General features: G+C 42.6%; 1 protein-coding gene across 1 annotated transcript in view; it reads right to left on the reverse strand.

The window, feature by feature from the left end:
• Positions 1-25,469, reverse strand: part of LOC126455543 (protein spaetzle 4-like) — a 241,577-nt gene that overhangs the window by 63,197 nt on the left and 152,911 nt on the right. The gene's annotated exons all lie outside the window — the stretch shown is intronic.

A 25,469-nucleotide genomic window follows, 5' to 3' on the forward strand; every position in this document is an offset into this window, starting at 1 on the left:
GTGGAACTACGAAAAAAAAAAATAAGCAAAATATACAAACTGAGTAGTCCATGCGCAAGATAGGCAACATCAAGGATACTGTGAGCTCAGGAGCACCGTGGTCCCGTGGTTAGCGTGAGCAATTGCGGAACGAGATGTCCTTGGTTCAAGTCTTCCCTCGAGTGAAAAGTTTACTTTTTTTATTTTCGCAAGGTTATGATCCGTCCGTCCGTTCGTTCATTGACGTCTCTGTTCACTGTAATAAGTTTAGTGTCTGTGTTTTGCGACCGCACCGCAAACCCGTGCGATTAATAGACGAAAGGACGTGCCTCTCCAATGGGAACCGAAAACATTTGATCGCAAGGTCCTAGGTCAACCGATTCCTCCACAGGAAAACACGTCTGATATATTCTATACGACACTGGTGACGGCGTGTGCGTCACATGACAGGAATATGTTGTCGACCCACCTAACTTCTACACTTCGCGAATGGGTAAAAAGATTCTTCTACCTTGCCCGATTTAGGCTTTCTTGTGGATGTGATAATCACTCCCAAAAAAGTGATGAAAACATAAGAGTTTGTCACATAAACTGCAACAAATGAATGTAAAAGTTTCACAGTCACACAGTTTTCCCTGTGCTCTGTCAAAACATGTGTTTTTAACGTTTCCGAATTTTTCCGTGTGTAGACCGTCAAATCCTGCATATGTCCAAGTAAATCTGAACAAGTCCTGGAATTTTGGAGGGCGAAGTTGATTATGTGTGAGTGCCTGAACTTTGATAATTGTCTGAAAATAAAAAATTAAACTTTTCACTCGAGGGAGACTTGAACCAAGGACCCCACGATCCGCAGCTGCTCACGCTAACCACGGGACCACAGCGCTCCTGGGCTCACACTATCCTGAATGTTGCCTATCTTGCGCATGGACTACTCAGTTTGTATATTTTGCTTATTTTTTCATAGTTCCACACAACTTCTTCCTGTTTTCTCGATTGATCTGTGTTCAGATTTTCAAGGCCTATCCACTGTGCCAACTTATAACTAAATCTGAGGGGGGTGCGATGGGGAGGTTCCCTTGTCAGTAATTAGTACCATACCAAGTATATACTCGGAACCCGCTGGGCAACAAATGGATCCCACGTTGAAGTCTACTAACATTAACCAAAACTTTAAGGAATTCTCTTTCATAATATATACTCATTGATGTAATTTTTCATTAGTTTCCCCAGTAAACGTATACATAAAACTAGGGAGTTTTTTTTCAAACACCCTTTATATTGTAAGACAGCACAGTGTGTACCATGCATTTCTCCAAGTGCATAAAGAAAGAATACTGAGCAAGGAATTGTAAGTGAACTGACAAATTGCTGTGGCAGTTTGGAAACAGTGAATGGTTCGGCCATGACGTTGAGCACTCTGATTCAATGAAACTAGCTCCACCACATGAAGTGTCAACTATCAAGTAATTTTAACCAGACTTTAGGTGGCATGTGTGAATGAGTCATTCCAGCAGACATCATGGAGTCATCTAATGGTGTGCAGTGTTGTCTATGATTCATGAATCCAAATCCGCTGCTACAGTTCAGGACTAAATATTCCACGCAACCACCAGCTTAGAACTGAATATGCCTAGTGTTACAGTGTGGAAGAAAGTTTATTTTCTGCTATACATGCTCCTGACCCTTTTGGAGTTGAGTCGTCGTTGGCATAAGGACCATGTTAAACGTCAGGTCTGCATCTGCATCAGAGCGACTGCACGCTGGTCGTTGTTGATGGTGAGGATTTGCGTTTGGAAACATTTAACACTGTGTCCCCCAGTATCTAGTTGGCTCCTGGTTGTGCTCCGATTACAGCCACACGCTGGTTGCGATTACAGCTAATTGATCTGCGCCTTCTCTGTGAGGTGTTGGTACTATTGTGTAATGTGAAACAAACTCAAGCAACGCTCATGTACGCTCAGTTATGTTTCTGGTCATGATCTGTTGTCTCTTGAAACGCTTTTTTAAATTTGGCTCTAGACTTCACAGATTGTACTAATTGCAGTGATCCAGCTAAAGTTACTGCTAATTGTTGTCAATTTCTATATCAGAGAGAACTTGACTGCATATTTATTATAGCGACTGGTGTGCTCTGGTGTCAAGAAGGGTTCTCATTACTGTTTATAAGAGTCGCTCCGCTATTTCCTTTACTATGTTTCGCTGGTTCGTGTGATGGTGGAAAAATCTATATCTATTTGTATTCGTTCTGTCGAGAGTGATACGCCCACAATTATTTTCATTTGAAAAGATATATCACCCACAGAATTTTCATGTTGTAAAACACCTATCTTATGTTTCTCATATGTTAGTTTATTCGCTGTAATCCTGGCCAAATAAAGGAAGGAAACAATTTTGTTGTCTTCACTTTACATGACTATTTATATTCAGTAAAATTATTTTTTGCATTTTAATTCAGTCAGTATAAATTTTGATTCAGTTAAGATTAAAGTTAACGTACAAAAAGTTCAGGCATTTTTCCTTTAAGGTTTATTGTGCTATCAGATCAGATTTGGGGTTGATAAAAGCTAATTTATTATCATCCTATCTCCTACGAATCCCACATTCGAAAAAGTGAAGTACGTCAACATCACGTCATTTTCAACATGGCGTCCCACGAAAGCCCTGGTGCAGTGTAACAGAAGGCAAGATCCAGTGTGTGTATATAAAAGTTTTACATATTCCCATAAATTAGGGATGACAAACATTAACTGCACGCACATAATCCACATCCATTATGGCACTGCCCGTGAGATAACTGGTGAACGCAGTTATGTAAGACAGTGTGGTTTCATCGGGTCTCTCCATCGAATCTAAATATTCGCATGGGAAGACTCGTTCTTCGTCACGAGCTGCAACTCTGCATCATCAGAATGTGCCCCCTGAGGTATGTACATGTTCTCGTGACACAGTGTTTCAGTAAGTTTCTGAAGCAGTGCGAGCATAAGACGTAGGGAGTCTAGAAAGTGGAGTGCAATGTTCTTGGAGAATGAGATGTATTGCCGGCCAGAGTGGCCATGCGGTTCTAGGCGCTACAGTTTGGGACTGCGCGACCGCTACGGTCGCAGGTTCGAATCCTGCCTCGGGCATCGATGTGTGTGATGCCCTTAGGTTAGTTAGGTTTAAGTAATTCTAAGTTCTAGGGGACTGATGACCTATGAAGTTAAGTCCCATAGTGCTCAGAGCCATTTGAACCATTTTTTGAGATGTATTTTTAACGTCTCTTAGGCAGGACATGAACCTTATCACTTCTGAAGCCGAAATCAGCTAAGTGCTCAACAAAGAAGCGATCATGATACTCATTCAAATTATGAAAAAAAGATGGGTATGTGTTGTGGTAGTTGGTACTTCAAGCTGCATTCAGTGTGTAGTGCACTTTGGGGACTTTCCCATTAGATGAGAATGGTCTCTGCGTGCAGTTGCTACTTTTCTGTCGGGCGGCAGCCCACAAATATGACAGTGAACTGCTTTCTTGTACAAATTTTACTGCATTTTGGTCACGGGAATGTTGCTGAGATAAATCCAGTCAACATTCCTTGCAAGTTGTTCCAGCTGAAAGAGCAGACACCTCACAGAATAATTCCTGACATATGAATTGAAATGGTTAATACTAGAGTCACATGTTCATACAGTTTGGTATGCCACCACGTATGGTATGTGTCGCTCTGTGAAGGTACTACAGTTGGCAGTTATATCATCCTCAAAACGTGCCACAGGAGCTAGGAGGCACCTGAAATCAATGTATACTACAAAAAGGCAACATTCCTGATGTAGGTACTCTTACAATTTAAGACTTGTCTGCCTCAGAATGCATTACACTTGTTCCGATTCCTGTGTAGAGCAATCCATCAGATGTGTTGTTCATTCCTCTCTCGTAGTAAGTGGGTTGAGACATATAGACCAAAAATGACGCGTTTAATTTTTTTTTCTCAATTGAGAGGAAGATGATGGGATGTGTTTTTGATCCAGATGTAATGTCGAATTCCCCCCAGAAAAAAAGCAACGAATTTAAATGTTGCTTACACTGACCAGCTACTTTGCAAAAGTGGAGATGTCCTGCACCTTTATGCTAAACCTTAGCGTGCTGTTATAACATTGTACTCTGTTGTGTTGGAAGTCAGATCTGGAAGCTGGAGAGATTTGTAGAGATTAAATAAGAGTCCATAACTGTTCTTTCCATAATCTGTCGTCTTCTAAAGTTGTGTCCCCAGCGCAGAAGACAGTTCATTGGTCGTGGGATCTTCTTCGGCGGAGGCTGCTATGCTATCATCTCGAACTTGAACCTGTGTTTGTGCTTTTTTTGTGGGATACCACATGCCCAAGCTAGTATCTGTATCTACAGAGAGCAATGATGGTAGGCGACATCTCTCATTAATGTATCCTGTTTGTTTGTATTTATCAAGGTGGATTATACAGCTGAGTGCCTTTCTGGAACCTCTTTCTTCCATTTAAGAAAACTGACCCAGTATGACACTGAACGGCCGGCCGCGGTGACCGAGCGGTTCTAGGCGCTTCAGTTTGGAACCACGTGACTGCTACGGCCGCAGGTTCGAACCCTGCCTCTGGCATGGATGTGTGTGGTGTCCTTAGGTTAGTTAGGTTTAAGTAGTTCTAAGTTCTCGGGGACTGATGACCTCAGATGTTGAGTCCCATAGTGCTCAGAGCCATTGCAACAATTTTTTTTTTTTTATACTGAAGGTAAAGCCCTTGAACCATTCAGTAATTGAGGCACCCCACAATATCACAGCATTTTCCCGCCTAATATAGACAATGGTTTTCTCTCCCACACCATTATCATCTTGTTTAGGGGAAAGTCTGTTAGTCCACATCATAAAGTCGTATAGCACTTGATGGTGGAATACTGTGGATTCTAGGCAATTTTCATAACAGGTAGACACTTGTTCAGGAAACGAATAGGGTCTTGGTATCCCGCAGTAGAGTTACCTATGCAGGTATGAGATCCTGCCCTTAAATGTACCTGCAGTCACTGCATAACTTAAAGGTGGCATATGACTAACCTGGTGCTACTGTCCTAAAACGATAGGACAGGCAAGAGAGCTGCTGCTAGTTGATGGATGATTATTACTTGGCAGTGATTGCTCAACATCGGGAGGTGAGGCGTGGTCAGTGGTCCACAGCATAATGAATGCATCATTGATGTACTTGGACACAGAGAATACATCATCGAATCAGCGCATAACAATGTGTGATGATCCCAAAATACACAATGGATATACAAAGGCGTAAATAATTCCTTGTACTTATGTAGGAATTCAGTGATATCTGTATTGTCCCACAGGGATTTCATATCATTTCCAAGTGGTTGCAATTTTGGTATTCAGCTAAACACAGCCTCAATTTCAGCATTAACATACTTTGCAGCATCATCATCATCATAATCATCCAAAGGGTAGTGGCACAGCATTTGGCTACTTTTATCTTCTGAGCGGATTTGCTTGGTTGCAAGGGTTCTTGAGTGGAAGGCACTGAACTATAAGATTTGCAAACTTTTGTTATCACAACCCAAAAAAGACATCACAGGTACGCATACATTGTATCATGAGCAATTCGTAATAATATTTATTTTTACTAAAACAACCAAAATTTCCTATAACATATACAGTGGTAGTATACAGGGTGTTACAAAAAGGTACGGCCAAACTTTCAGAAAACATTCCTCACACACAAAGAAAGAAAATATGTTATGTGGACATGTGTCCGGAAACGCTTACTTTCCATGTTAGAGCTCATTTTATTACTTCTCTTCAAATCACATTAATCATGAAATGGAAGCACACAGCAACAGAACGTACCAGCGTGACTTCAAACACTTTGTTACAGGAGATGTTCAAAATGTCCTCCGTTAGCGAGGATACATGCGTCCACCCTCCGTCGCATGGAATCCCTGATGCGCTGATGCAGCCCTGGAGAATGGCGTATTGTATCACAGCCGTCCACAATATGAGCACAAAGAGTCTCTACCGGGGTTGCGTAGACAAGAGCTTTCAAATACCCCCATAAATGAAAGTCAAGAGGGTTGAGGTCAGGAGAGCGTGGAGGCCATGGAATTGGTCCGCCTCTACCAATCCATCCGTCACCGAATCTGTTGTTGAGAAGCGTACGAACAGTTCGACTGAAATGTGCGGGAGCTCCATCGTGCATGAACCACATGTTGTGTCGTACTTGTAAAGGTACATGTTCTAGCAGCACGGGTAGAGTATCCCGTATGAAATCATGATAACGTGCTCCATTGAGCGTAGGTGGGAGAACACTAACCTGTTGATGCTACGTATTGATGTGCTTGATGCTAGTACTGTAGAGCAATGAGTCGCGTGTCAACACAAGCACCGAAGTCAAAATTACCTTCCTTCAATTGGGCCAACTGGCGGTGAATCTAGGAAGTACAGTACGTACTGACGTAACTAAAATGAGCTCTAACATGGAAATTAAGAGTTTCCGGACACATGTCTACTTAACATCTTTTCTTTATTTGTGTGTGAGGAATGTTTCGTGAAAGTTTGGCCGTACCTTTCTGTAACACCCTGTACGTGAATAGTTCATGTCCATGAAACAACCCTTTTAAATATCAATAATAGTTTCAAGAAGAGAGCTGGTGAAACTAGGTTAATGATTCAAAGCAGACACTATACTTATTAGATCAGCGAGCTTTAAATAGCCCTTAGGATCACCGTTAATACAAAGATCAGCGAGCTTTAAATAGCCCTTAGGATCACCGTTCATACAACGTTAAATAATGTATGTGTTAAATTTAAAATATACACACATATAGAGAGAGGTACATGTTACATATCAATGTGACCCCCTGCAGCTGGCTCATTTGGGCTATGTGTGTGAACAACCTGTGGATTGGGCTCTGTGATAATACCCTCACTCAATAATCCTGAATAAAAACAATAAAATGTCATAGCCACTGTAAAATTATCCACATTAAGACATACTCTAATGGTCATAATCATTATTTGTTAATGGTGTTGGTTAATTAACCCCTAACCAGCCACCTCCACCAATACTCTCTATCAGCATTACCTTCATCACCAAACAGCTGTGCCGGCCGGAGTGGCCGAGCGGTTAAAGGCGCTACAGTCTGGAACCGCACGACCGCTACGGTCGCAGGTTCGAATCCTGCCTCGGGCATGGATGTGTGTGATGTCCTTAGGTTAGTTAGGTTTAAGTAGTTCTAAGTTCTAGGGGACTTAAGACCACAGCAGTTGAGTCCCATAGTGCTCAGAGCCATTTTTGAACCAAACAGCTGTGATAGTAGACTGTCAACAACAGAAAATTCACACGCACACAGCATTTTAAGACGCGTACCTCCAATGTAGTCATCCAAACAAGGGCGTCTGTTTTCATTGTCAGCACTCCAACACGTTTATCAAATGAGTGTTTCATAACTGACAGTTCTAGTAGACAGTCTAACACCGAAGGGAGTTCAATCAGTAGAGGTGTACCTTATATGTACACCCGCTCTGAATCAGACGGTGGGGAAAGGTAGGTGCATGCATGCGCCTGCCTGTATGTGTTCACAGGTTCAAATCCTGGCCGATGGAATAGATTTCTGACCATTTTCCTGGTCAGAGAGCCTGCTAAAATTATAATGCCTCCTAGGAACACATCTCCAAATCATTAGAGTGAAATAATTTATAATGTTTTCGTGGGAATGAATGCAATGGTCCATGTACGCATCAGAGTAAATTATGGCTGGAAACAAATCACAGCGCAATATGTATAGCCTGTTTTGTTCTTAATTGCGATAACACGTCAGAGAAGGTCTTGGGGAAAGAAGACTGCTGCGTAGCTTCTATCTGTTGAATATGTATGTCTTCCAGCTGTTATATGATGTAAGACACGAGTTTCATTTCATGGAGTGTGTGTGGTGTCTAACAGGACCATATCATAGTGATATTTGAGTAATAAATTTATAGTGATAGTGCCAAAAACTTATGGCTGTTATGCATGTCTCCGAGCGGCAATTTGATGCATGACATGAGTCTCATTATGGTACAGCACCCGTTTATGCAGAATATGTGTGTAGTTGTTGTACGTTGGTTGATTTGGGGGAGGGGGGGGGGGAGGTGACCGAACAACGAGGTCACCAGTCCCATCGGTGAGGGAAGGCTGGGGAAGGAAATCGGCTGTGCCTTTCAACGGAACCATCCCGGAATTTGCCTGAAGCGATATACGGAAATCACGGAAAACCTGAATAAGGATGGCTGGACGTGGCTTTGAACCGTTATGTGTAGTTGTCTGAATGAAGCTACAGTCTTATGTCTCTGTGTGGTAAGAGGTTATAGACTACCTACAACGATACAAGTGTATTGTTGTACAAGATGGTGACAATATGTTAGGACTAGCTGGCGTTACCTCCTGGGGTTGCGAGCTGTCGCCGGTCATCACTGTTACTGGAGTCAGCCAGCCGCCATCGCTTCACCTATCAGATAAGACTACCTCGCTCTACATGCCACAGCCTGCCACTTCCTGCCTGTGTCAGCGTCCCAACACCTCTGCAGTTGTTGCAGAAACTGTTCTGTTTTTGCAGCAGTAGTGAACCCGAGTGGTAAGAAGAATTTGTGGTTTCCATATACTGAAGACGACTCAGTTTACATGATAATTGTGTGGGCTTTCGTGTTTGACCTTGGAAGAAGGCTACATGTGACCACTACCTATTCCAAAGATGCATCAACAAACTGAGTAAAATTCTGTCACCTGTACTTGACGAATCTCGTTTTCGAATCTCATCTGGAGAAGCTGTCTACAAATTATGGATAAATACTTACCTGTACATGTGCAGAAGTTTATTCAGCCATGTGGAGGACAAAGAGGAGGAGAAACTGAATAAACAATACATCGTATTTTTATTAAAAATAATTTGTCATCGAACTTGAAAGTAATTTTACCTTACCTGATGTGTACATAACACGATTTTCTTCACCATACTTCTTCTTGAGCTGTCAGAGAAGTGGCCACCTGTATGATTTGAAGTTCCAGATAGTGTCTTTCTTGTAGATACCGTTCATTCATGAGATCTTCTCGCCATCTTTGACATAAATGATTGTGTCTGTGTAGTCAAATATTCGAAGCGATGTCACCATATTTTCGTAGGGTATGTTGGGTTCATACTACCATACTGAATGATGGAAATATGTTAACCATAACGCAGTTTGTCATGCTTTTGCGCATTTCACATTCTTGAAAGGCTTTGATGGATCGACATTTACGGAAAATTTCGTTATTACGTGTCCACTGTTTCTGAGCGCAGTAAAAACAATATCCTTAAGTACAAACCTGCCGGATTCGTCATTCAAGCCTTGAAAGTCTACAGTAAAGCTCACACGTGGAGGCGTCATCGTGAAATGCTTTAGATGTGGTGTAACACTTATTTATTTATGCAACTACTAGCACAATTATTATGATCGATGAGTTGTTAATGACATGTCCATGCAGCACTAAGGCAGAAGGTGCAGTGGCAGATAGGAAATTTGCAGAAGATTCAAATTCTATTAGACATCTTTCAGTGCCAATTCAATTATTTCGTTCTGTTTTGAGCAATCTATCACAATGACGGGAGCCAGATCACTAAATTACTGGGGGCGAGCAGACATCTTTCCTCTTCCTTAACGCCCTCATAGAAAGAATGGCAAAACGTTGTGTGGATATCATATGTTACACTGTACATGTTTTGATTCCATTCTATTAGTAAGTCCTCATATGGATAAAACTCTGAGTTAATATTGACTAGAGCATTAGTTTAGTTACAATTGTCGAGTATGATAAAATCCTTTCTTAGGTTTCTCTTAATGTCGGTTTGGAATGATAGGATGATGGACCTTGGTGTTCCTATTTGAATGAATGTTTTAACAGCCCAGGTTTTCTTGAATGCAGTTGGTAGCATGGGATATTCAAAGAGCTTCCTTGAACAGAAAGTTAACGGCAGATAAATATTAGCATTTAGAACTTTGAAAAGTCTCAAGTGTGCCTTGTCTGATACTATGATGTGAGGTATTTTCCTTATTATTTTGTCAATGGTAATCTCGTTCTCTCCAGCACTTCCTAGAATGTATGAGTTGCACTTCTTGCTATAAAAAAATCTTGCCAAGTGTGCATAATAAAGCATTTCATGTCTTGAAAATAACCCATCGGATGCCTAAGAGGCATACATGCACTAAAATGTCTGTACTCTGCTTTTGTTCTGCTCATCGGTTCATTTTTAAACTATCCTCCGTTTTCTAAACCATTCAAGTCTGAGGTCGATGCAGCAACGTAGTTTTAACGGTTAAAGGAATTGGTAGCTGTTCTGCGTTATAACGTTGTGTCGTCCCTGCAAAGTGGCATACTGATGGCTGCATACACTGATTTTATGACTTGCGCCCAATCTGCTTTGGGTGGAAGCATATCACGATCTCGACTAGGCACCTGTCTTGGTACTCAAGAGGCAACTTGAGGTGGACTAATGTCTGAATAGGCACTGGAAGGTATGTGGGGTTGATGGGCATCTCAACAATCTTATACGCTGGACTGAATGCAGGGGAGAATACGTAGATTATATGAATCAGTTTTTTTATTGTGATACACGTTTGTTATGATACTACACTTGACAAGAATCGTACTGACTGACCGTATATCTACTGGCTAAGCTGACGTAAAATTTATTGGGACTCCTCCCCAAAACTTGAATTTTTGAGAAATCTTGTGCAGTCGTATTGAACCTTCCTGTGTAAAGCCTATGTCGCCTGTGTTGTTCTCATTTCCGATTTAGTGCACTGACGTTTGAATATAGCACAATCCCTTTTACTTTCTATTTTAAAAATGCTATGAAATCCTCAGTATATTGTATGCCAGGTCGTATTCCCACTTTTTTTTACCATCAGCTCCTAAATGTTAATTATTATTTGCCTCAGTGATATGCTGTTATACGTTCCCGGTTAATGCAGTACTCCAATCCGCCGTGCTTCAACAGATTGGTAGAAAGTAAGTTGTACATAGAACTAGCGATCGTTCTTTTAAATGCAGAGTGTATGACATCACTTCTATACCTCAACTGATGCAGTGATGTGCATGGTACTTGTTTTTATGCACTCGCCAGAAGAAACATGGGGCAGAAATGACCAAGCAAATATGTACCGAAGTTTTGATAGCATCGAAAATTTTAGAACATATGACCGTTGGCAAAGTTTTGGCGCAATTCTTCTGGTAGCTGTAAGTCACCAAACGAGTCGATACAGTAGATTTAACTGTAGTTTTTTAATGTGCGCAAACCCAGTGAGTTTCAATCCTCTTGCAACTTTTAAATTTACAGTCTTGCATTCTTTAGATTGGTATCTAGTCCTCGGCGTTGTATTGTACATAAACAATGCACGAAATCCCCTCGGAATGTTCACTTTTAACGACTTTAAGCAGATCGCTATTTGTAAGTGGTCTCTTGGGTAGTGTGACTAGGAATTTTTTTTTAATGAACAGTTCCAAACTCTCTGTTACGCAGTTTCAAATATAATCTTTTCCAGATAGCATCTGATTCCATCCTTCTCTTGTGTCTGTTCGTCTTGTCAAGCTGTTCCTGTCACTTTATGCATCCTTCATTATCCAGGCAATTGGTACCGTCCCTCCAGCTAAAGAGTCAATCACTGAATTAGAAATGGAATAATTCCACCAGATGTCATAGGTATTAGCAGAACTGTAGACGTTTTATCGCTACTCTTCTTCTTCTTGTCCCTTTCTGCTTCAGAACACTTTTAGCTACTAACAGCGCTGATTAGATACAGTTTTTTAAACATCCGACAGGTCTTTATTTGTCTTTAGTGCATGATGAGTAGCATTTAACTTGTCCCAAACTCAATTTTAGTTTCGTGAGCATTGTTTTGCTAATTGCAAATGCTGCAATATGCTGCCCTACACCAGTGTTTCTTCTTCTGTGTATTTCTGTAGCTACAGCAGCTAAAATTCTACTTGCAGCTTGGCACCCTGGGAGATCTTTATTTGTAGTGTATGTAATACTGCGTTTTTTCATGCCGTGTCCAATATATTACTCTTCTTTTTTACTAAGTCCTAGACGTTTTTGAAGCTTTGTTCTCAGTCCACGGTAGTTATATCTAGGAATGTGTAATTCCACTTGTAGTTTATTGAGAATACCGCCACCACCCTTGACGCGCTCCCTACTACTCATTTTATGCTACTGAACGGTTTGAGGCACCCTGTTATATTCTAAGTCATGAGCCAATGATCAGAAGCTAAGCCATTTAACTGAAGCCCTGTTCCTGTGTCATCTTACGACATGTTCCACAGAAACACATCCACTTCAGATCTTCTGTGTAATTCTTCTGTGTAAGAACTCTCACAAATTTCTCCACCTGCACTTTAAGAAGATAGTTCTAAGAGTTGTTCTCTTCACTTTGGAAACTATAAATATCTCTCTTGATCAGTTCGGTAGGTAAGATTTCTCAAATGCCACATAGAACTTTGAAATACATACTAAATCACCTACATTACATTCCTGTTTACATGGATCCACCATTTTAATGTGATTGTACATCACCTTTTGCAGCAAAGACCACTGCGAGACGTGCAGGAACAGAAATCAGTAGGTTCTGAAAGGTACTGACAGGTGTGTGGAGCTGTGCAAACCCCAGTGCCACGGCCAGGTTTCTTGCCTGACGATCCATGGAAAGAACAGTCCGATTAAGATGCTCCCACACATTCTCAATTGGGTTTAAATGCAGGGAGTCTTGTGATCAAGGAAGTATGGTAAACTGACCCTGGTGTTCTCCAAACCACAAATGCACTTTGCGAGCTGTGTGACATGCTGCATTGTCCTGCTGGTAGGTACCATCGTGCCAAGGAAAAAGAAACTGCATGTAAGAGTGGTGATGTCCCTAAGGGCAGATGCATACACTTGTTGATCCATTGGGCCCTCCAACGTGATGAAATCATGGAGAGAATGCTGTGAAGAGATTCAACAAACCATAAAGCTCCCTCTTCCAGCCAGGACCCTTATTAGATTGTTGCACGGTGTTTGCTTTCAGACGTTTCACGCCGATGGAGCATAGAACACAATTCATCTGAAAAGGCCACCAGTCCAGTTGTAGTATTGGTATGGAAATTCCAGTTCTCCTCGACAATAAACAGCAGTCAGCATGGATGCATAAACCACGTGCTTGCTGCAGATGGCCATATACACGAATATTCACTGAACAGACATTGAGGAGACACTATTGGTAGCCCCTTGGTTCCTCTGGATGGTCAGTTGTTCAACAGTTGCACATCTCTTCGCCTATACACATCTCCGCAGCCCTTGTGCACCCCAGTCATCTATGGCTCATGGTGCTCCACAGTAACCTCGGCACTGGTTGTTGGAAGCACCATTTTGCGATGCATCGTATACTTTAACCATGGCTACATACAAACTGTTTACAAACTTAGCCATTTCCGAAATGCTTCCTCCCTTCGCTTAACAGCCAGTAATCATGCCCTTTTGGACATCGGATAAATCGCTCCATTTCCACATTTCCCACATTACTACAAGCACTGCACTGTTATCCACATCCCCTGTATACGCTTTATATAGCCTAAACTGCTAGTGCTGCCACCTGCCGTCTGTAAGTGGTTATTGCACATTGAAATCAAACACACCAGCATGAGTGGACTGTATAGTATGATGTACATTTCAGTTACACAGTGCAATTATTTGTATGAGAATATATAACCATTTTTATGATCCTCATATGATCGACGTATGTTGAGTAGTGCCTGTGCTAGTACTCATATCTTTGCTTGTTGAATGTCTATGGGTTTCTTTACCTAGTTATGATTTCTCTGATATCTCGCCAGGTGGCGCCCTTGTTGCGCCTTAACTCGGATTTCATTGAGTGCACAGCTCAGACCAGAGGTCTGTCTTCTGGGGGTTGATGGTCTGTGAAGGAGTCTCTCTTAATCGCAGCCTGAGCTTGTTAGCTGTGGAGGTCCGTTTGCTGTGTTTAGATGGCAAGTGTTTACTTTGAGGAGTGTGACTATCCCTAAAGGAGAGTCATTGCTTGCCTCTACCCGTGTGGTAGTGGACCATACTCTGGAGCTCAGCTGGGCCTGTTACCTACTGCCTTGGTTGGGCTTGTGGCCACGTACACCATCCTCATTTCTGCTACGCCTGACAGAGGAATAATTGTAAGTACAACTTCTTATTGGTTAAAGTGTCCACTGTGGTTGGTGAAAACCCCTGTGCTTTGCTACTGAATTTTGTGTGATGTTCTTGCCTTCATCTGATATTGCCTCCACTACTGGCAGTTGGGTTGGGTTGGGTTGTTTTAGGGGAAGAGACCAAACAGCGAGGTCATCGGTCTCATCGGATTAGGGAAGGAAGTCGGCCGTGCCCTTTCAAAGGAACCATCCCGGCATTTGCCTGGAGCGATTTAGGGAAATCACGGAAAACCTAGATCAGGATGGCCGGACGCGGGATTGAACCGACGACCTCCCGAATGCGAATCCAGTGTGCTAACCACTGCGTCACTTCGCTCGGTACTGGCAGTTGTTTTGGCCTAATCTCTTAACGTGGATCATCATCCCAGTAATAAGGATGTGACAGAGTTAAATGCCGGCAGATGTGGCCGAGCGGTTCTAGGCGCTACAGTCTGGAACCGCGCGACTGGGACGGTCGCAGGTTCGAATCCTGCTTCGGGCATGGATGTGTGTGATGTCCTTAGGTTAGTTAGGTTTAAGTAGTTCTAAATTCTAGGGGACTGATGACCTCAGAAGTTAAGTCCCATAGTGCTCCGAGCCATTTGAACAGAGTTAAATATTGCTTGTAAGGAGGCTTCCAGTTGAACTTGTTCCTGTCTTTACCTGTAGTACTGGCGCATGTATTTACTAGCTTAACGTGTCTTTCATTGTCTGGTAACCTTAAGCTACAAAGATTTATTCTTATCTTCACTACTGGTGAATGTATTTCGTAGGTTTAGGTATCTTTAAAATTTTTCATTGTCAGTTAAGATTAAAAGGTCCTTGTGGTATTTACCATTTATATGTTATGTAAATGTACTGTATTTCCTATGTTCATGTTTTATAATCTGTACTGGAATATGGCCTGAATTCAAACCAGTTACCATGCATTGGTTAATCCCTGCAGTTCTAGCCCTTTATTTGCTTCGGATTTGTCCTCAGTTGCTCTTGTAAATGATTGCTTATACTTGTCAGTTTGCTAATGCCCTCTTTCTTATTTTTAAAGGCTGTATAGAAGTTGCATGCTCTGCTATCTTGGAAGTTTTTTTAATATTTAAATTGTATGCACATTTTGGGCTTTATAGTATTAAATTCCAAGTAAGCAAAACTATTGTTAGAGCGATTTTCTAATATTTATAGAGTTCATAGTGTTTCTTTGGTTTTGCTTACAAAATGGGAATTCTCCGTACCATTATAGAACCTGTAATTTGAATTTCGTATGTTCCCATGAGCATAAGGTTCATAATTGTTTATGTTGAAATTGGCCTCTGTGACAAACAAGTATTGCTCATCTTTTTTTTGTTAAATTTGAACACTTTGGCAAATAAATACATTAAAAGCACTATTACCTTTATGCTTAGTACCTTATTACTCCCATATCCCAGCTCCCTATCATTTCATATGATTTCTATCATTCAGTTCAAACGTTCCATGTGGCGGATTCTGTACTTATCCATTACTTTTTTAACACATATCATAAAACTCGTCTCCACGATCATTTTGAAGGTTGTCCAGGCAACAGTTTGTCACCATATGCAGCAATTGTTCAAACACTCGTGCAATGTTCTTCCCCATTTTTATTTTCACGGGTAGTGCCCAGACAAACCGGGAATAAGTACGTACTACTAAGCATTAAAATATATTTAATACTTTATTCTCACATGAATATTCCTTCATATCTATGAGATCCACCTGCCTTAAGTCGTCCAAGCCACGTAACTATTCGATGGTGCATCTCTCTCTAAGCTCAGAAATGATTGATGTAATTTCTTTTGTATGAGCCGTATTCTCAAAACCAGCAGATTTTGTGAGCAGTTCTAGCCATTCCATTATTTCACTGGGGTCATTATAATATATATGCTGCAGAGTTCGATTGTTCATTGTTTTATGCTGAATGTCTATACCTTCACCAATGCTATGTCTTGCTTGCATCTAACGCCACTTTAATAATGGTTATATATTTTATTGATAAAGTAGAATGATGACTGAATGATGTTCATGTTTTCAGGGTATCCCAAATAGTCTGGAACTAATTATTCCTGAATATGTCAAAATGTTACATCTGGAGGGCTATGGTCTCAATGTGCAGGAAGAGGAAAGTGTTAATGATTATTACCTGCTCGAGTGGCTTCATTCTAAAGATGTGTGTAAGCGAATTTCACAATGAGCAGTACTATACCCCAATTTCTCTGTTCAACATGATCATACATCGAGACTGCCAATGTCTTATTAAAGCGTTCAGACGGGCCGTTTTTCTATGGATGATTGGCAGTTGTCATCCTGTGGGGGCTGTCGCAATGCGAAATTACCTTTGATACTAGTCTCGACTGGAAATTTTTTCCACAATCAAAGATCATCAAACATGGTACTTCGAGCTTCAGACTGACGTCTTTTACAAGGAACTTTGCAATTTTTGGAACTTTGGCAGTCAGCACAGCTTTGATGACAGCATAGAGAGTAAGGCAGCCAGTGCAGACTATTATCCATCGATTCCCGTTTGTCGACTTCGGAGACATCCCCAAGAGGTCGATGCCAATTCAGTGGAATGGCACTGCTGTGCTAGGGATTGGTACCAGATGTTCTGTAGGAAATAGTGGCACATGCTCCCATAATTTGCTATTCCTTACAGTGGCTAACATAGTATCCAACGAATCGGTAGAGACATGGCTAGTGGCATTTGCGTCTGATAATGTCTAGAGATTTCCAGGAGACCAAATGTTGGAGCATCATGGAAATACTTCAGGATACTTATCACATACGAGCTGAAATGACGAGTAACTATTTCTGCCCCATTGAATCATAGTGCCTCTTATACAACGCTCCATTTATTAATTAGAATTATTCTTAGCTCGGTACCTCCTCCTTCAAGATCCCATCGTTTTCAGCAATGCTGGAACTGACCTTTATTCAGCAGCAATGCCATTTAATGCAAAAATTTGAGATTTCATCCACGCTGATGTGCCACACCAAAGGATTCCTTGAAAGCCAGTCAGCGTCCTTGTGTTTGTAGCCTTTTTTGTATAACTCTAGGACATTGTGCTCTTGAAGCCTCAGTGTCGATATCGCCAACTGAAACAACAGATCTTTCAGGCTGGTCAGCTAGCACAGAAAATGGTTTGCCAAATAAATATGGCCACAACCTGTTGATGTCCCAAGCAACTGCAACTGTTTCTCAGTTGTAGAATACTTCATCTCTGGCTTGAAGAGTATTCCGGAAGCCAAATCTGTCATCTTTTCAGTACCTTCCTGAATCTGCACTAGAACTGCACCTATCCGAGAAGCACTAGCGTCAGTGTGAAGTTTTGTCTAAACTTTCTTCTCATACAGTGCTAGGACTGGAGAAGATGTGAAAGCTGCAGTAAGGACAAGAAAACATGTTTCTTGTATCTTGTTCCAGTAAAATTTTACATCCCCCTGCAATAGTTCTTGCAAGGGATGTGCCTTGGACCGGAAGTCATTTATGAATCGCTAACAACACGAGCACGTTCTGAGAAATCTTCTCAGATCACCAATGTGTTGAGGGGTTGGAAAATCTGTGATTGTTCTTATTTTTTCTGGATTGGGATGGACTCCATCGCCATTCACTAGATCCCCAAGATTTTTGTTTCTTTGGTGATAGAGGCACTTTCTCGGGTTCAGGCAGAGGCCTGCAATTTGAACACACTTCAACACAATGCCAGACAACTTAAATTTTCTTCAAATATCTTAAAAAAAACGACATTGTCATCCAGGTATCAAAACCATGTAGTCCACTTACGGTGTCGAAACAGGCTGTTTGTCATACATTCAACGCTGGCTGGAGCATCCAAACAGTATAACTTTAAACTCTTAGAGGCCATCAGGGGTTATCAAGGCAGTATTTTTCTCGCCGGCGTCAACCCTGATTTACCAGTAGTTTGTCTGTATGTCTGTAGTTGAGAAATACTTTGTTCCTCTTCAAGTAGTTTCGTGCATCATCAGTGAATGGAAATGGATAGACATTTTTTGTGATTTCTTTCAGCCACTAGTAGTTGACGCAGAAAGGGCATGTGGTGTTCTTCTCACAAGGACCACATGAGAGGACCAAGGACTCTCTGAAGGTTCAGTGTTATCGCCTTATAACATCTTCTCCACCTCTTGTTGGATTATCCATCGATCAGCTGGAGAGAGTTTTTATGAGCACTGGCTAACTGGTGGATGATCACCAGTGTTGATATGGTGTTTTACCATAGGCTGCTTGCGTTGATATGGCGTTTTACCAAAGGCTGCTTGGGCTTCATCCTTAGCACCGATCTCCACCACCAACTGAATGCAGTGGGGGAATGGAACTGGCCAACTCGTACGGTGCCACAGCCATTAAATGACAATCCAACATCCAAGTTGTACAGGTACTATTAACTTGTACTCAAAGTAGAAAGCCCCAAGAAGAAGTGACTTTTGGATGATAGAGAACAATACACTAGTACGTTTCCTTTGTGGGTACACTGCACGTGATATACGCTACTGCAGAGAAAGAGGGCAATTTTTCGACGACCATTATGCAGCTAGATGTCAACCACGACAACAGTTCTATTCACTCCAGAAAGGCTGCAGACGTTTTTAGACGACTGTGGGCTGGAGGCCATTGCTGTATTCTGGACGAGGTCACTCACCAAGTGGACGTAGCCAATCCCCATCAATGTGCAGATATACTAGCCACTCGCCTAACTCCCGACTTCAGAAAAATAATCTAGCCAACCATCTATGGAGGTGAAGCTGCCACAGGCGCAATTCCTCCATGGACCACAGTAACCAAGGTGTCAGGAAATTTCATATCTGTCATCATGAACACTCGAACAAATGGGAAATACGTCCAGCTCACCGGAATATGTATGTCAAGAATAACTATCAATGACAAAACATAGCCCTCTGCAACAGAGGAGAAAATACGGGGTGTTCAAAAAGTTTCTCCGCAGTGCCGTATGATTGTTAGCAGCCCGTACCGTATGATTGTTCGCCTGCCTGGGTTACTTCCCTTCAAGGGGACTCTCCCAACATTCCACTGTTTCGTTTATCTCAGCAAGCTTCAGTAGTATCGTTGGTGTGTGTCGTTCCGTGTTGACGTGAACGTTTAAGTTTAGTTCCTTTGTTCGTTTTTGTCACTGTTAAAATGCTAACCATTGAAGAACGTGTGTTTTTAGTCGAACAAATGTTCTAAGCTGGCGGTAAATGCACAGTTTCAGTTCGTCAAACATTTAATTCAGTTTTCCCGGAGACAGCACTCCCACATCGCGATACTGTGCAAGATTTGATTAACAAATTTCGAAGTACGGGTTCAGTGGTAGATGCACCGAGAAGTGGTCGTCCTACCGTTTTGTCTGAGGATAAACTACTCGATATTTCCGATAAAATGTCCATGTGTCCGAACAAGTCAGTAAGAAAACTCGCCCAGGAAATGTATGTTAGTGTCGGAACGGCCCACACAGCTGTAAGGAAATAATTAGAACTTTTCCCATACAAAGTGACAGTCGTGCAAGAACTGAAAAACACTGATCATGGCAAGAGACTGCATTATTGTCAATGGTTCAAAAATTTCGTTCAACAAAACGGAAGGGATATTCTTAATGAAACGTTTTTCACTGATGATGTGTGGTTTCATTAATCCGGGGACATGAACTCGCAAAATTCTCGTATGTGGAGTACTGCAAATCCATTGTATATTCATGAGGAACCACTTCATTCTGTGAAAATAGGAGTTTGGATCCAGTTTCTAGACGTCGGATTGTGGGTCCAATATTTTTCAACGAAACAAACGCACAACGATACTGCAGTGATATTCTGTACCCATTCATAGGAGAACTCGTGTAAGTAAAATACTGAACAGTTATTTTCAACAAGATGGTGCAACCGCGCATACAGCTAGCTTTTCAATGTCACTGCTTGCTGATGTCTTTGGTGATCGCATAATTTCACAGGGACTTTGCCCTCCACGATCGCCTGACCTAACACCACCTGACTTTTTCTTCTGGGGTGCAGCGGAAAGCAACTGTCTATAAAAACCGTCCAAAATCCATCGAATTGAAAACTGCTTCTGTTACCGAAGAAATGTTACAGCTTGTGTTTGGAAACATAACTTGTGCTTCACAGAGTTTCATTTCGATTCACTGCAGCATACGACACGCACGGCTAACAATCATACGGCACTGCGGAGAGACTTTTTGAACAGCCCGTATAAAACGACGATTCAGCCGTTTTAACTGACCTGTTTCAACTTCAACCACCTTGAATTTTTTAAGTAGCACAAGTTGACTAGAACTGCCAACTTTTTTTTTTTTTCTGCCGCACATATGAAGCGCAGTAAGATGGAAGATGGGAAGGGGATGACCGTTAGGGAGAGGAGGTGACCTAGAGGGCGGAGGGTAACCTCGAACTGCCTCATGCCCTAGAAACTACCTTTATTCATTGCTCCTGTGGCATTAATAGAAGCTGTGGACTACGTCAACATTATTACGAATCATTCGAATCCCTTCATGCTTAGTGCCATCCCCAACGGCTATGTCATCTTCCATGAGGATAACTGTCAGTTGCACAAACAGTGGTTTGGGAAGCTTGATAATGAACTCACCGCCCACCAAAACCGACAGGAGGAACAGATCCGGGTCGCCATCGAGCTACAGTTATGCGCCCAGAAAACAACGGCTCATAGTTTATGTACGGGAGCTGCGTGACATGTACGTTGACATCTGGTGCCGCATACCTTTCGACACTGACTGAGGACTTTTGGAATCAATACAACCCAGAATGGCCGATGTCTTCGTTCCAAAGACGGGCCAATAAGCTCCCGCCAGACGATCACTGCCTCCGCCGCGCTAGCGTTCCGCGTACCGCGGCGCCGGAGGTGGCCACTGCGGTGTTGTGCGCTCTCGGTTGTGGTGTGATACCAGTGTTTTGCTGTGCTCTTCGAGGCCTCTGCTGTGCTCAGCTGGTGGGGAAGACAGCGATCGCCAGTGGGGCGCTCGACAGGAGCGGCGATCGATGGTGCTGCAGCCAGAGCGGCCTCTGAGGGTTCCCGTGCAGACTGGCGCTCCAGAGGCTTTGTCGGCGAGTTGGCTATGGCGGGTGGCGCGGAAGGCAGATCCAGCGCCACGTCCAGTTGACGCTGACGCTGCTGCTGACATTGGCGATTCTCGTCAGTCTCGGGCACGCATGTTTGGGTTTATCAGTGTATTTTTCTCTTATAAGCTTTGACTGTACTTGTTCGACGTGTACTCTCAGCTAGCCACCCCCCGGCAAACCGTTAGGAGCCATTGGCTGTTAATTGCCACTCGATGATGCCTGTCTTTGCCAACAGACTGCCCTCCTGCAGTAAATTATGTGAAAAATGTGCGAGGTGTAGTATGACTGCTGGCTGGCTCTACTCAGCTCTCCCCCTCCTCCCCTCTTTCATCCCCTCACTCCACCCCCCTTACGGCACAGAAAAACACAATGTATAGAATTCTGGTATCTCCCACTGTAATTCGAACAGCTGGGATGGCACCCTTGCAGTACACATGGTGAAGTTCGATTGAGAGTTCAGCCGTTCTGATTTACGGTAATCGTAAATCACTTCAGCCGAATACTATACAGGTTCCATCAACACAATCACGCTCAATTCATTCATGCAGAGGAGGAATGCGATTTTAAGGCAATCGGTAATGACGAGACGCTCAAATATAACCTCCCTTCACTGCAGTGTAGTGATAAAACAAATATGTATCACCATACTATACTGCATAATAAAAAATGTGAAGCACCCAGAAGGCATGGGCGAATATCAGTGTAGCTTCAGACACATACACGCCATCGGTGGGTACGTAAATGATTAGATGTGCAATGCTCTGTGACAGGTACAACGACCACTGTAGAGCATTACCGCTGTTCCCTTTAGTGTTGTTCCCAGGGCTGGTACGGTACATGAAACGCCTGAACAGCGTCAGATGTTGAGTGATCATTGTAAAGGACCCGCGGATAACACGTTCTCGTATGAGACAGCGCCATCAGCACCTGACAGTTTTATGGCGGCCTCATTATCTACATCTAAATCTACATGGATACTCTGCAAATCACATTTAAGTGCCTGGCAGAGGGTTCATCGAACCACCTTCACAATTCTCTATTATTCCAATCTCGTATAGCGCGCGGAAAGAATGAACACCTGTATCTTTCCGTACGAGCTCTGATTTCCGTTATTTTATCGTGGTGATCGTTCCTCTCTATGTAGGTCGGTGTCAATAAAATATTTTCCCATTCGGAGGAGAAGGCTGGTGATTGGAATTTCGTGAGAAGATTCCGTCGCAACGAAAAACGCCTTTCTTTTAATGATATCCAGCCCAAATCCGTATTATTTCTGTGACACTCTCCCCCATATTTCGCGATAATACAAAACGTGCTGCCTTTCTTTGAACTTTTTCGATGTTCTCCATCAGTCGTATTTGGTAAGGATCCCACACCGCACAGCAGTATTCTAAAAGAGGACGGACAAGCGTAGTGTAGGCAGTCTCCGTAGTAGGTCTGTTACATTTTTTAAGTGTGCTGCCAATAAAACACAGTCTTTGGTTAGCCTTCCCCAAAACATTTTCTATGTGTTCCTTACAATTTAAGTTGTTCGTAATTGTAAAACCTAGGTATTTAGTTGAATTTACGGCTTTTAGATTAGACTGATTTATTGTGTAACCGAATTTTAACGAGTTCCTTTTAGCACTCATGTGGATGACCTCACACTTTTCGTTATTTGGGGCCAACAGCCACTTTTCGCACCACTCAGATATCTTTTCTAAATCGTTTTGCAGTTTGTTTTGATCTTCTGATGACTTTATTAGTCGATAAACGACAGTATCATCTGCAAACAACTGAAGACGGCTGCTCAGATTTTCTCTCAAATCCTTTATATAGATAAGGAACAGCAAAGGGCCTATAACACTACCTTGGGGAACGCCGGATATCACTTCTGTTTTACTCGACGACTTTCCGTCAATTACTACGAACTGTGACCTCTCTGACACGAAATCGCAAATCCAGTCACATAACTGAGACGATATTCCATAAGCACGTAATTTCACTACGAGCCGCTTGTGTGGTACAGCGTCAAAAGCCTTCCGGAAATCCAGAAATAGGGAATCGATCTGAAATCCCTTGTCAATAGCACTCAACACTTCATGTGAATAAAGAGGTAGTTGCGTTTCACAGGAACGATGTTTTCTACACCCATGTTGACTGTGTGTCAATAGACCGTTTTCTTCGAGGTAACTCATGATGTTCGAACACAATATATGTTCCAAAATACTGCTGCATACCGACGTTAACGATATTTAGTGGGTCTCCATTTGAGCGGCTGGTCGAATTATGAAGTACCTAGATATGTTGGACACTGGGAAGTGACAGTGGCCCGGCGCTGTACTGTAGGCTAATGTCATCAGCGTTCCAGTTGACCCCTTCACACCTGTGCTTAAATTCCAAGAACAAGTAAGAGGCTCCTTCCTACACACAGTGCCATACCGCACTGTTGATTAGATACTAGCAGTAACTGGACTATGGAATTACCGTCCCATACATAGGCTGCCGTTAACATCACAAACACAAACGGCTGCGTTTAGAGCGTTGGCGTGGCCAGGAAGCGTGAATGGCTTATCCCTGCCGGGTCGCTTACAAACTCAACCCAAGTAGCTAAGTTTAAGTTGCTTGCATTCGACTATATTTGGGGAAACTGATTTTTCAAGACGTACATTAATCACTGAAATAGCCGCGCGCGTTAACGCGGCGTTTTTGGTATTCAGGTATAACGAGGGCAGCCTGTGTTTAGGCGTTTCCTCACTTACGACCAAGTGAATACCACGTCCCGCCTCAGTTACACAATTCTCAAACTTTTAGAAGATATTGTCCGAGTTCCACAGGGCTAACTGTACACGCAAACAGATGAGCTACACAGTTTAGGTTTCGGAGGATGGAAGGGTGGGGGGATGTGGAGGTTAACAAGAAGGGCATCTGGCCACCTTACACAATTAACATGTCAAATCTGCATTAACAGACCGACTTTGTGATAAAGACCAATGGAAAATAAGAAGAAGATACATTGATTCTTGTTGTCTGTCAGAGTGCAAAATTATTTTCTGTGGATGAAGATGGCCATCGGCTATAAATAGTTAATAACCAGTGTATTACCTAGAGCCATTTTGCTTTCAATTTTTTATGCGACCGTTGGTATCGACCTTTACGCAATGAAAATATCACAGATAAACGGCTCTGAGCACTATGGGACTTAACTTCTCAGGTCATCAGTCCCCTAGAATTTTAAACCTAACTAACCAAGGACATCACACACATCCATGCCCGAGGCAGGATTCGAACCTGCGACCGTAGCGGTCACGCGGTTCCAGGCTGTAGCGCCTTTAGCCGCTTGGCCACACCGGCCGACAATATCACAGATACTTTAGAAATTAGTCCACCATCATTTTCCGAAGTAAATCTAAGTTCATTTGCTTATTTCACACTACCTTTTTTAAGATTAATGGGGAGTATGAACATTTGATACTGTACGACATTGTGATAACAGACCGCCACACCAAATACCGAGCGAGGTGGCGCAGTTATTAGCACACTGGACTCTCATTCGAGAAGACGACGGCTCAAATCCGCGTTCAGCCATCCACTCTTTGGTTTTCCGTGATTGCCCTACATCGCTCTAGGCTAATGCCGGAATTGTTCTTTTGAATGTCACAGCTAGTTTCCTTTCCCACCCTTGAAACACTTCCAGTTTGTGCTCTGTCGCTAATGACCTTGATGTCTACTGGACTTTAAACTCGAATCTCACTTGTTTGCTACGCCAAATGATCCTTCTGTAGACCAACTGAGAAGTACTGAGTGAAAGATATGGTACAGCATTCAGCATTCATTCTCTTCTAGACATGACCGTATTGCGGAATGTGCGGACTGGTTGTTTGCATGGGATGATATCGAGGCTGGCCTGCAACGAAGTTGGTACTTCACGCAGGAGGATCTGGTTCTTACGCAGAGAGTCACAGGCCTTTCTAAGTGTCTCCATTTGATTTCACATTTCCTTTTCCAAAAAAAACCTCCAGAAATGAGTGATAACATGAAGACGCATGCAACACAGCTCGAAGGTAGTATGTCTACGGGTGTAACTGCCAAATCCAAGCTGCACGAATGCCTGACACGTGTGGAACCCCGAAAACGTGGGAAACGCGCCAAGAAGAAGAAGAACGTACAACGCTGCTCACCGT

The sequence above is a fragment of the Schistocerca serialis genome, chromosome 2 (assembly GCF_023864345.2).
Source record: "Schistocerca serialis cubense isolate TAMUIC-IGC-003099 chromosome 2, iqSchSeri2.2, whole genome shotgun sequence".
NCBI lineage: Eukaryota > Metazoa > Arthropoda > Insecta > Orthoptera > Acrididae > Schistocerca > Schistocerca serialis.